Below are 13,649 nucleotides of genomic sequence, written 5' to 3'. Positions count from 1 at the left end.
TCTATTCCTCACTGATGAGAGGTGGACACACATGGGGCTCTGGAGGTCAAGGTGTGACCACAAAGCTCCGACTCAGGGGCCTAAAGAGAGGCCAGTGCTTGCACCCGCCTAGATCCTGGTGAATGCAGATTCCGGGCCCTCTGCCTTTCTGACCTCTGCATGCACTTGGAAGAGTGACAGGCAGTCTTCAGAGCAACAAGTCTGTCCTCAGCCTGGCCTTTCCATGGGGACTCTCATGTGACTCTGGCAGGGGCAGGGCCACCTGGCTGTGGTGCCCACACTGAAGAGGCTCAGTGGTGGCCACGCCTGCAGCAGCAAGAGGGGAGCCCAGGATTCGACATGGTCATTTGATCTCCAGGCACCTCCTGTTTTCAGCTGTGCTCTGGTGTCCTCCTTCTGACTATCCTTACCATTCACAGCTCATTTTAAGGAAGAAAAAGCATTTGCTTTTACATCTTTATAAAATGCAAAGTGGCAGCTGGGGGAAATCAAACCACGTGGGATTTAGATCTGGGATGCATCATCGTATGGCTAGTTATGTGATCTGGGTTGAATTAACATTCAGTTTCCTTAACTGAAACAAAACAATGATGACCCCACCTCTGGGGCCTATTGTGAGGACTAGAAATAATGGAAGGACCCTCTAAGGTTGTGTCATGAGCAAACAGAGCCCTGGGTGGTGGCTGGAATTATCCTAATGGTCCTAATCCGTCTACTTGGGCAGCTATCACCGATAACATGGCACCTGTGCACCCCTGGAGAGGGATCAGGGACATCCGGTAAAAGGAGAGCCATGGGACTCGGGGTGGCTTTTGAGGTCCTGCCAAGTCACATAAAAAGAGAAGCGAGTCTGTGATTATAGAAGTGAGAGCATCACGCACAAGTCCGCAACCAGGAGGTAATGCACACCTCGGATTTGGAGACACCTGGAGGTCAAGGCTACATATTTTCCAGGTTGACTTCCTTCCACTGGACAGAGTAACTGTGATCCTGAAGCACATTTAAATCTAGAAAGTTGAAGTGGAGGCATTTGTCCGAAAGCTCCGCATAGATAAACACGTTGCCTGCTGCCTAGACCATGACATTTTAACTGAGTCAGAGAACCTCATCTGGGAACTCCCGTGAACGAAGCCAGGACAGCTGTGTCATTATGCTGCATTTCTGGTCTGACGCTGACACAGGGAAGAGGGGGAGAGCAGATTGTTCCCACTAAGTTTTGATCTCACTGGAGCTGATTCCTCTGGCTGGCATCTCTGATGCAGAGTTGATATGTGGACCAAGCAGCATGAGCAGGGAGCTACCTGAAGCCACAAGGCGAGCACGTGTATGACCCCCGTGGCCTGGGAATGTGCACAGAGCCCTGCCTCAACCACACTTTTGTGGTGCTTGAAGTATGTGTGGACCTAACTTCAGAGCAAATGACTTCAAGATACTGGAGTGAAAGGGAGAAGGTCTGGAAGCCTGAGAATGAGAAAATATCGGCCTCATTTTCCAAAACAATGGTTCCTCACAGCTACAGAAGTGCACACTCCCTCAGGCTTCCGGGCAAACCCAGAAGAGGCCTTGACAGGCTCAGAGCTTTGGGGAGGAAAGTGGTGGTCTCTCAGCGCCAATGTAGGTTCTCTGAGAGAAAGTCATTCCATGCTAACCTCATTTCCTGTTTTGACGAGCTTCACCAGAACAGTCGATTAGGGGAATGCCCCAGAAAGTGTGTCTTGCTTTCAGTAAGCATCTGAAAACCTCTCATTGTGTCCTATGTATACACAAGGCGGGCGGGTGATGGTGTGACTAGGAGAATTCACAGTCGGTAGGACAGCCATCCAGAAGAGGTCAGCCTATAGCACTGTGTCAGCCTTGCTTCCCCTGTGGCCACAGCAGTGTGCAGACTGCCGGCCTGAAGGGGCCACCCATGAGGTCACAGGTGGACAGACTGTTCAGTGTTTCTCCCCACTGGCAGTCTGCTTTCAAATGCGTCTCAGCAATTTCACACCTACAGAAGATTGAGGATTCCAGGGTGACAGGGTTGGTCTGTAGCTGGTATGCACCAGCTGTGTCCTTTGAATGTTTCCATGGAGAGCCAAAGGGCCCTGCCTCGTGTCCTGTCCACTCACCATGTTGAAAATAAGTTGGAGGAAGAGACACAGAAAGCATGTTTCTCAAATTTACAAATCACACAAACCTCGGAGGAAAAAGTGGCCTCAGATGGTCCGCTCAGTGTGAGAGAACTGGGATGGAACAACGCAGAACAGGGGGAAGTCCTGTGTTTCTTTGAAAAACAGCCTCCACTGCAGGAGCACACAGCCAACGTGTGTGCGGTCCTGGCCATGCTGTGTCCTCAGGGTGGCCAGATGGGACGGCACAGCGCATCTGTGTCCTCACCTCTCGTTTTCATCCTTTCTGTAATAGCGAGCTCTTTCTCTGGCTGGCAGGAATGAAAAATCCCTTCCCTGCTTAGTTATGGCCCTGTTGTGAGGACAAAATAAGTCAGGGTTAAAGTACTTTGAAAAAGGGAAAGCTCTGAAATTCAAAATAGTATTATTCTTTGTCGTAAGGTGCTTTCCCTTCGAAAAAAGAAAAAAAAAATCTGACAGTCTGCAAGTGAAAAGCAGAAAATGATTCAGCTTGGGCTTCTGTTTCTCCGGCTTTAACCCCAAACTGGTTAAGCTTGCTGAGTGGCCTCAGGGAACCCATCTCGGCAGCCTGGCCCCCTCTAGCTCCAAACCCCTCCTCCAGCTTTTCCAAAGGTTCTCCCGGGAAGACCTGCTTCCTAGTGTCCTAAATTCCGGGATTGCAGTAATCCAATAATCATTCAGAATACTCCCTTCACATGGTCACCTTTAACATCTCTGGAATGCAAGTAAATAAAATTGGGTGTAAGGACATCTATTACCAAGGCAAAGCTTGGCTCAGATGAGAGTCTGATTACTGAGCTAGCATGTGGCTCATGATCAGCCTTTTCTGCTGGGTGGGTCCTGGCAGAAAGCCCAGCTCCTCGACCCAGCTATTCCATTCACTGCGTTACCTCATCAGAGGTCAATGGATGCTGTTCCTCATCCACTGACAGTGCTTAGAATCCTGGGCTGCCCAACACCACAGTGTTGCAATGAGAAGTAAGTAATAAGATAATGGATTGGTCAACACATAATTAATGAACAGAATGTCAGGTGCTGGGACAGAATGGACAATAGAACAGAATCTGCCTTTATAGAACTGAAATTGGGGGCAGGTGAGAAGCCGACAGCTAAGTAATAAATGAACAATCAGGATAATTGTTGATAGTGGTTAAGTTATATGAAGAAAATAAAATAGAGTCATGAGCTAGAGAGAAAAGAAGGGGAGCCCCCCAGGACATGGTACTCAGAGAGAGCCTCCTTGAGGAGGAGGCCTCTGGGCTGAGACCTGGATTTGCATGGCAGTGTCTACTATGCTATGCACGTGGTGGCGGGGGGCAAAGGTTGAGATTTTCACCATGGCCTACTGATAAATTAATTCTGAGAAGGGTAAATAGTATCCCAGTCATCTTAAATTGTTCTTGGATGTCTGAAGTGAAGACTGGAAATGGTGGAAGAAACTTCTAACGGCTTCTTTGGCTGTCTCTGTGGGAGGGTCAAGCTGTCAGCTCTGTTGGGGAAGAGAGTGGGACTCCACAGAGGAATACTTTGAGATTTGTCCATTTTGAAGGGATATTTAGTTGCCAATTTCAGGGGCTCAGGTTCAAGAGGTCAGGACAGCTAAATGAAATGACTGTGTTGTCTACCCGCAACAACTGCACAGCGCCCTGCACTCTGTGGACAAACCCCAGTGGTGCCCACTCACTCGCTCAGAGGCCAGAGGGGTCGGGGAGGCTGGGGAAGAGTTGGTCCATCCACTGCTCTGTCTTCGGGACACAGCACAGAGTAGGCCCCAAAGAAACCTGTGTGGAATGAACAAGTGAAAGGGTGACTGACGTGTGGAGGGAGAGAGGGAGGCAGCTGAGAAGACAGAAGTCTCCGGGAGAAAGCTCAAGCTTGGTGATGATTTTGAGGTCACTGCTGGCAAGCCAATATCAGAGTACATCCACTTCCAAACATCTTCCTGTGTTTTTCTGAAATGCCAATATGCCGATACTGACTCACGAGAGGCCTTCTAGAGAGGCAGAAAAAAAGTCTGGGCAAACAAGGCTGATTAATAAGACACTCAAATTCAACGCGCTTCTGAAGATGTCATAATGATCTTCGTGGTTAAGGCAGGGTTTATTTGTGGTCCTATAGAAATTAATCTCAAACACAATTTGGTATCGTTTAAATTAGTGTTTAACTGTAGCTAATAAGCAAACAACGTTTTTTGGTTTGTTTGTTTGTTTTTCTTTTAATGAAGAAAACGAGATTATTAAGACACATAGACAGCTTGATAAATAGGAAACCACCCAGGCTAGACCATGACCATGATATTGCAGACATATCATCAGCAAATGCAGAGGCCCTTGAAGTCTACGACCGTCAGAGTCAGGTCAGATTTGTCACCTGCATCCCGGCTGTGGGCAGCAGGCAGGAGGTAGAGGTGCTGGAAGGGGGCTGAGTCCTGATTTTTTTTTTTGTTTTGTCTGTGTCATTTTCGATCAAGTGTGTCATAGAGCTTCCTGTTTCATCTCCCAGTTATTCTGAAACAAAAACATGCACGAAAAACACAGGTCACTGCCAACCGCACTGAGAGACAGTCACACTCCGGTACATGGAAATCAAAAAGGAAAAGACAGATCGTAAATGCCATGGTGAGCCAGGGATCAAATTTATCAGCATCTATTCAAATAATGATAATCGACAAAAATTGTAGGTGGTGATGGGAGTGTGGGGTGTTGTTTAAAAATAATTCAGAAGAGACCAAAAAGGCAGATATTCCCAGAAGCTTACTCACTGCCTATATACTGACAAGTTGTGGTCAGACTCTGGATCAGGGTCTAGCTGGAGGCAACTGAGGCTCTTCCTCTTGTGCCCCTATTGGCCCAGCTAGAGAGTCACACAGGACTTTCAGAACAACCGGTTAGCCCACATGATGCCCTGAGCCTCCTCCCAGGTCCAATGAGAGTTAAAAGAGGTCACTGTGGAATTGCTACTGCATGGGGATGAGCAAGCAGGATGGTTTTCCAGTCCCCTCTCCTCTACCACCCAACAGAGTTGGACTCCCAGCTGCACATGAAAACATCCTAGCAGATAAGCTTGTGCCCAGCAGCCCCAGTGTGGTGGGGAAAGACTCCTGACCAAGCAAAGGGCCTGAGGACAGTACAGCCTCAGAACTGCTCCAAGGACTGTGGTTCTATTAAATCTTGCTTTGCCACTTGAGACCACCATGGTTTGACTGCCAAGGAGCACATCACTTATGGAAGCTAACTTTCCCCCAAAAGTGAAAGGATACTTCCAAAGACAGACAGAGGGTAAGGGATTGAAATACAGATCGCATCGTCACCCCCGAAGTCCACACTGCAACCCGACAAGTCAGCTTTGTGCTTCAATCTGCTACTCAGAGGCATTCGGGGAGGAAGACAGCACTACCCTGAGAGGAATGTTCTTGCCATGTCCTCTGCCCAGCCAGCCATGATGGTCAGAGATGGGGCCAGCTTGGCCCCTGACTACTCAGAACTTCCTTGGTGGCCTAGCTGTCCCCTCGACTTACAACCTGCCCAGAGACAGCCCTGAGTTCACCAGGAAAACCAGCTGCCCCCCCCACCCCCCCATTTCCTGACTTTCGTTAACAGCACAAAACTCTGTGAAAAGGGAGAGGGGTGGGTGCATGATTCTGGAAGAGTTCCATCTTCCCCCAGGAGATTCATGCACAATGCACAGTACAGTACCACACAAAAGACCATGAAAAGTAGAAAATAAGGAAAGTGGTTCAATAGAGTATTGTGTGCATCCCAAAGAGCCCTTTCTCAGACGCCAGCCTTTAGCAGCAGCTTTGGGAATGCTCTGTGGGCAGCCCTGCCTGGCCCTTCTTCGAAGTTGTCCATGGCATTGCGGGTTTCAGAGAGCAAAGCTTGTCTTACGAAATTCTTGCTGTCTGGCACTCACGGGCAGTTGTGACAGTCTGTATCTGGTTCTTCAATCTCTGTATTGTTTTTTCCCAATATCTTTGCCACAATGTCCTGTACATAGGAGCTAGCCCATTAATATAAATGCCTGCATCCTTTATTTATTTATGTATTTTTTTCCTAAAAGGCTTTATTTGATAGTCTGTTGGAAAAACCAGCTTCCTGGTGTGTGCCTGCATTTGACAATCCAGAATGTGTACCCAAGATTTCATATGCAGAGCCTTTCTGGGTAGGCAAAGAGAAACAGGAACTAAGAAATGCATCAGTGGCCAGCATGGAAGGAAGGGGAAGCCTGGTTCCTTTAGTTTCACCGTTGATACAGGAGGTGGCTTAACAACCTATACTCCCTCCCACTTCTGAGTGGGATTAAAAACAAAGGGCAGCAGCCCAGGCTTTAGTATGGAACACCTGGTCATGTGGACTTGACCAAAATCACAGAGCGAGAGGTAACAGGGCCCTGAGGATCATCTGGTCAACCTTCATTTCACAGGCATACAGAGGAAGGAAGCCACCTTCCTCAGGTCACACTGGAAGGGACACTTCTGGGACGAAGATCTGAGTCCCTCTGACCCAGTCCTAGACTCTGAATATCAGCTTCCACTGCAGGCCTAAGTTATCTTGAGTTTGTCTGAGAGCTTTGGCATGAATGAGTCAATCCCTTGGGATTCCGTGTTGACCTGGCTGTCTACTTACCACTAAAGAAAATCAAGGTAGCCCATGTAGACACTTTAATAGGTTTGCCTCTAATTCAGAGCCCATCACACATATGGCTTCCCATATGCCAGTGCACACTGGAAGTGGATGCAGACCAGCAGCATCTCTCCTGTGTCGGGATAGTCCTGGAGGAGCTCCTCGTCACATATCACTCCCTCAGTCTGACTCTAGCCTGGCTGAGCTGTGCTGTTCCTTCAGTCTCTAGTATTCAAGGGGCACCAGTTAGGTCCCTCCATTGTGGGTACACAACACTGTTGTCCCCTGGATCTGAGGGATGGCCTCAGGGTCACACATCACACTGTGAGGGTGATCCCTCTCCAGGCACTTACATATAGCCTGGGGAACCCTCTGGATGCTCCCTGAGTGATCTTCCAAGTTATGCCATCTCTGTTCTGGTGGCAATCAGAGGAAAGGTTCCTGGCACAGGAGGTGGAGAAGGGGAGAGAAACAGCAGCTCAGACACCCACCCCCAGACTGACAGTTCCCTGGGCAAGGAGCTTTGCCCCTCAGTGTGCTCCAAGCTTCTACTCCCCTGGCAGTGAGTACCAGGCAGGAGGACAGGAAGACCACAAACCTCCTTTGCTATATAGCATTCACAGTGCTGCCCATACCACGTGCTGAGAGGCCACACAAGAGCCCCCGGCTGCCCACGGGGGCAAGGCACAGCCGAGCCTGCTTTGCACCAGGTCTTCGTCAGCACTTAGGAAAACAACCAGCCAGAACTCACATCATGACAGTGACTCATGTTGGATTCTAACCATGTTGGGAGCCCACTTTTTGAGATTTTAAAGTGATTTCCCAAGAAGAGGGGTGTGCACAGCATCAGTTCTCAGGAGTGCACTGTTTTTACTCCTCACAAAGCTCAAACCTGGAGGGCATACGGAAAACCTTTGTGGTTTGTCACAGACACATTTCAGGGTAAGTGATATGGGTCTCGTGTAAGTAATGAGGCTGTTGTACTGCTGCAGATGTCAGGCAGGGAGAGGGGAGCCCACACTTAGGGCTCTGTCCTTGCTGCTGAGGGGGCTCCCATTTCTAGAGCTGAAGCCACACAAGGCTGAGCAGACTGAGAAGCTTTCCCAAGGGGACCTCCCCTGAGAAGCGGTTTTTGCAAAGTGTTCCACGCATCACTACAGACCTACAGGTGGCTCAGAAAGACTCCGTGTCCCTCCACGCCCCCGACGGCAGACTGTGGGCCGGTCCAAGGGCTGCCCCAGGGCACGGGCAGGCTCTCCTGGCCACTCACTAAGCAATCCAGATGCCAAGCGCTGCTCCTGAGGTGCACCCCATGCTCGGCATCCCCGCCACCCCTCAGATCTGTGCTGTTAGGGTCATCTCTCTCCCCCAGGGGCAGAGCAAGTCCAGCGATGAGTGGTGAGCAGTGCCCAGGTCCAATGCAGCATCCTGATGGTGACACCCAGCCACGCGTGGGGACGAAGGGGCACTCATGGTTGATTCCAACCCCTCAACCCAAGGGGATCTTGGAACTTTGCCCTCCTCTGGTACAAAGAGTTCCTCCCTCCGATTGTACCAAAGGTAGAAATGGAGACGAGGTGGGTGGCACACAGTCTCCCCTCCTTGGATGACTTCCTGGCCCAGCCACCCTACCCCTCACCATGGCCACTTTCTTTGTCTATAAGATAAAAACCAATTTTCAAAGAACTAACCCTCAAAAGCATTTCAGCAAATCTAGTCTGGCTGACACTGCAACAAGTAACCCTGGTGTAGAGCTACTGAGATATAGTTGCAAAGGGCCTTCTGAGAGTTTTATGTCCAAGGTTGTGCTGGGCATTAGAGGAAAATATGGACAATCAGAGGCTCCACGAGGCTTTTAGGTGCCCAGTCACCCACAGCCGTGGCCCTGGGAGTGGCTCCTGGATAGGCCTGGACCAGCAGCATTACATAACCTTCACTTCGTTAGAAATGCAAATCTCAGGCCCTGCCCAGACCTTCTAAGTTGGAAACTCTGGGAGTGAGGACCAGACTCATCTGTTTTCACAGCCCCCTGGCAATTTGGACCCAGGTCCAGAATTACCACTGGTGGATGACGCTGACGCTCTTGTACACCAGCCATGGGCTCAGTGCCTCATGGCTGTGGCGACTGTAGGTTGGCTATATCTACTGATGCTCTCGTGTTAGTGCTTACCAATGGCTCTCTCCTGAGACCCTCACAGTGGAGGGAAAGAGCAAGCAGCCCAGAAGCCATGCAGATGGGCAATAAATTATTGGAGTGGCCTGGGGAGAAGGGTCAGCTCGATACCCCCCTTATCTCCCTTCCTGGGTGCCGCCCCTCTGCACAGTCAGGGCTGGGTGCTGTGGGGCACTCCTCCCGCTCCAGCGGACTGTCCCCAGTCATCCCATCCTCTGCTGGCCCTGGGCCTTCCTTCCTCCGCTCGCGGGCCAGCTTGCCAGAGGAGCATACTTGAGCCATGAGGGCTACTGGCATTTCTCTCAAACCAGAGAATAAAAAATGTGTTCACCACCTTGGCCTGTTGCCCTGGGAGGATGCGGGACAATGATGGTTCATCTGACTCCTGATCATGCCCAAGTGGGAGCATCAGCAAAATGCTCACCCCTGGACGGCTAGGAGGCAGCATACGACCGGGCCAAAACAAAGTTAAAAAAATAGTTTGTTTATCATTTTTAAAAAACTAACCTCATACAGGAAGTATGAGAAGAAGGAGGAGGAGGAGGAGGAGGAGGAGGAGGAGGAGGAGGAGGAGAGGAGGGGGAGAAGAAAAAAAACACAAGCCCAGGCTGCCACGCTGAAAGTGGCAGAACTGGAAGTGCTCACATTTGTTACAGACAGACATGTGTAACTCGGTTTCCATTTCTCAGTTTGCGGGGATGATGGGGACAGGAGGGGACTTACAAATGATGGGGATAGAGCAAGGAAGGGGCCGGTGAGTCACAAGGCACAGCTTTGGCAGACGCAGGGCAGTGTGCGTGGTAGGACCGAGTCCCGATCAGGGCCTCCCTGCAGGTGTGACTGTCCCAGTCAGACGTGGAGAAAAAGACACCTAAAATGGAAACTGCCGGCGGGGACGGGGATCATCCCACGCACCTGCCTCTCCTGCCCCACATTCTGTTCTCCTGTGTGTTTCAGGTTGAAGACACAGGAGTTACAAGACTGTGATCCTCTCCCCCTTGCCCCTTCCAGAAGGACAACCCTAACAGCCATCAGCAGAGAGACACACGTCCTGGCCTCACACCCAGCCCAGTGGCCTGCAGCCCTTCAGGACAACAAGCTTTCACTGGCTTTGGTTTAAGGACGCTGAGGCCACCAAGGCAGACAGGGGCCAAGTCAGGTGCAGAACACTGAGCCACCTGCCCTCTCTGAAATGTGGGCCAACGGGATTTTAAAAATAATTCTTGTCCACCCAAGAATTAGAACGAGGAAAACACGGAGGCTAAAGACATTTCCTCATTCATAGCATGGAAGAGGGGGAGGACGGGGAAAAGGGATCCTCTCCCCATAATGCTAATACACACACTATGAAGTATTCACACACTGAAAGGCATTTCAAGTCATACTATTGCTGTCAAAGAAAGCCAAGGTCTTAAAAAGGAAAGAAAGGTAGAAAGACAGAAAGAAAAGAAAAAGAAAAAAAATTGCACACCAAAATCTCAAAATAGAACCAAAACCTGCAAATCATACTCAGGAATCTATTGTGAACCCATGTTGAAGCACCCTGTTGAAAGGTTAATAATTTTCCTACCGAAACTGAATGTGGGTTGTGAAAGAACATTAAAATGAAGAAAATTTCCCCGTGGCTGCTATTTTATTATCACCAAAGCCATCAGGTTTCAGTTTGAGTTATTTGTATTTATTTGTGAAAACAAAGATTAAATAAGTAAAAACATAAACCTCATCCTAATTATTGCTCGGGAGTATCTGATTTTTAAGACAAAAAAAAAAAAAAAAGACCATTTCACATACATATTCAAGGCAGAAGTAAAAACAGCAGAGGAGAGAGGATGCTGTTATCTCCTTCTATTATTTAAAAAAATATGTTATCTCATGTAAAACATTAATATTTGTTTATAGTCTGTGAGGATAATATGAGAGTCAATGTGTACTTTTAGTTATTGAAATTTCTGTCAACTGTGTGTTCAGGTAAAGAAGTTTTTTTAAACTGCAAACTATAACTTTAGTTTGACACTTGCAAAAATGTAGTAATAACCTAAATTCAATGTTGGACACTTGACAAAATGAAATTTAAATGCTACTTTAAGAGATCAAATTATCAGCTGTGAGACATTTGCCCAGGTGGAGTCTGGATGAAACATGGGGTGTAGGTGTCTCAAATGCCAGGTGAGCAGCTTGCTTTCTGAACTCTTAAAAGAAATCCACTAGATGAAATGGTTAATCAGAATTGATGGGTGAGCAAAAACTCTTCATGTACTTCCAGCACAACATAAACATCAGAATGAAAAAAAAAAAAAAAAAAAGAAAACATGCAAAAAGAACTTCAGTGGTCTCACATCACCGAACAAACTGTTTTTCTACCTATTTTGTGTTGCTGGCTTTTGTTATCAGCCCAATCGGCAAATTGTGGCCAATTTTGTCATGGGTTAAGCAGACATTTTGTTCCCAAATTGCTTTCAACATTTTAGCTACCAAATACAGTTCATGAGAAATTGAACAAGCCACAATACAAACAGAAAAGTTACCTATTCTTACTAAATTAACCCCTTTTTAAGATCAAATTCACTCTCACACACACAAAATATTTTTTAAAAAGAATTCTAGTAAACTGACATTCTGAAACAACCTAATTTGACTTTCCTGGAAAAAAAAGAATAATTAATGATTAACCCACTGACTGGATTTTGAAACCAACTACACAATATTCCCCCGTTCCTACCACCATGAAATCTGCTTTCAGTGACAGTGTAATTTTATTTTACATACACACACATCAAATATTGTTTGAACCCTGCAGAACAAAATTCTAAAGGAGACAATTGAATTATGCTAAGGTAAAATAATCGGTTAAACAGTTATTTACTACTGAAAAATAATGACACCCACGTAGTTCATCTTATATATTAATATTGAAACCAAATGTTAGTCTTATACCGCAAATCATTTCATCAAAAAAAAGAAAACCTAGTTAAAATGAAAACACAGGGTTTTATTTTATGAAACATTAAATATGATGATCAAAATGATAGAAAGCTGACAGAGCTTTTAAAAATTTGTTTCTGCTTAATCACTACAACAAATTGAAAATGAAAAAAGAATGAAAGAATCCTCGCTAAGAATTCAAGAATGAGTGCTTGGGGCAAAAGCAGAATTTCACTCAGAAGACTGAAGAAAATCCTTCTATTTGCAATCCCACCTCATATTTGAAGGCACAGCAATATGTACAACACTTTTAGCCTTTTAAAATACCAGCATGCCCACACACTATATCTCAGATTAAACCAAGGAGAAAAATGACACATTCTGAAACCATTTTCTAAAGCTTCTTTTCCTGATAACACTCAGGCTCATACAATCAAATTAATGAGTTTCTAAAAAGCCCAAACAACTCCCCATAAAGAGACAGAATTGTTCAAAACAGCCTGCAGACATTTCTAGATTTTTCAGGCAACATTCAGAGCATTAGTCCTTGCTATCTGCATTTAGAAAAGTTAAGCTGTTTTTAACATGTCTGTTAGAAAGAAATGCTACTTAGTGTTTTGGCTAAATTGAGGAACAATTAGAAAAACACCATACATTCAGACCAGTATTTCCCTGACCTCAAACAATTTAAAAATTAGTTAATTCTCCCCCACATTCTTTGCACAAATATGTATTCTCATAATCTATTCATATTTTTTAAATCTTAAAGTAGTGAGGAAAGGAAACACATCACAGAGAACAAGAAGTCATTGCTTCTGAATTTAGATTTCTTTAGAAAACACAGACCAGCAAAGAAGTAATGAAGAGAACTAAAAACCAGTAACAAAATTCAGGAAGAACAGTGAAAATATATATTGATTGACAGGGAACTTAGCATGAGGAATTTTAAATCCTAGAGAAGACTAGGCACATTTGTGGTCATTATAAAACATTCTCAGTTAGGTAGCATTGCTCTTGGTAAACCTGAACCGATGGCAGTATCAATGTAACAACATCTTCTATCCAAGGCGATGTGTTACACTGTGTAGGATCAGACATGAAGCATGGGATTCAGGATTTACTTTTCATGTTTTTATGTTTTAATTCTTTCTACAGTATGTGACTATTCTGATACTTTAAAGCAAGAAGCCAGATGTGTAAAAACAAACCAACCAAAAAACCTTGAATGAACACTACAGTTAAAGATGACGGGGCATAAGAGGACCCTGGTAGTCACCTGAATTTGTCACTAGAAGACATTTTCTGTATGAGTGTTTTGCCCTGGCATACCTGCCCTGACCTCTACTCACCCTGCCCAGCATAATCAAACTCTCACATTCAGACGAAGCCTGACCTTCACTAATACTTGCCACATTTAAACCCACATCACCCCTTCCCCCGACAGAAGACTTGGGAAATGATGGTAACTTTAGTCATCTGGAAAGAGTGAAACATGACATAGTCTTGAAGCACTTTCTTCAGAACCGTTGTCATTCTAACTCTATTTTACCACAAACAGAAAGGCCATGGTCACGGAACAAATTCAAGTTCACTTTTAATTGTATCTGTAACCCGGGAATTTCTTAAGAGCAGAGCGGCACAGTACAAAAGCTTTCATTGAAGAAATAGTCAAAGCATTTTTTTTTAATAACACTTTTTTTTTGCAAGTATATAAATAAAAACGTGAACTCTTCCATATTAAAAAGTGATATTTTTAGCACAATTACTTCACATCTAACTAACTTATTCTTTTCTTTTTTG

The 13,649-nt window shown here is 46.1% G+C and overlaps 1 long non-coding RNA gene across 2 annotated transcripts in view; it reads right to left on the bottom strand.

Annotated features, from left to right (window-relative positions):
- Positions 1–2,282: 2,282 nt before the first annotated feature.
- Positions 2,283–13,649, bottom strand: part of LOC150006454 (uncharacterized) — a 58,623-nt gene continuing 47,256 nt past the window's right edge. For both annotated transcript variants that reach the window (XR_016511946.1, XR_016511945.1), the window contains 2 exons: positions 3,817–3,913; positions 2,283–2,463 (listed from right to left, as the gene is read on the bottom strand). This is a non-coding gene — a long non-coding RNA (uncharacterized LOC150006454). The remainder of the gene's footprint in view (positions 2,464–3,816; positions 3,914–13,649) is intronic.

Source organism: Furipterus horrens, unplaced genomic scaffold (assembly GCF_987537825.1).
Source record: "Furipterus horrens unplaced genomic scaffold, mFurHor1.1.pri manual_scaffold_6, whole genome shotgun sequence".
Lineage (NCBI taxonomy): Eukaryota > Metazoa > Chordata > Mammalia > Chiroptera > Furipteridae > Furipterus > Furipterus horrens.
Note: the sequence above shows the minus strand (reverse complement) of the source record. Positions and strands in the feature narration are given on the sequence as shown.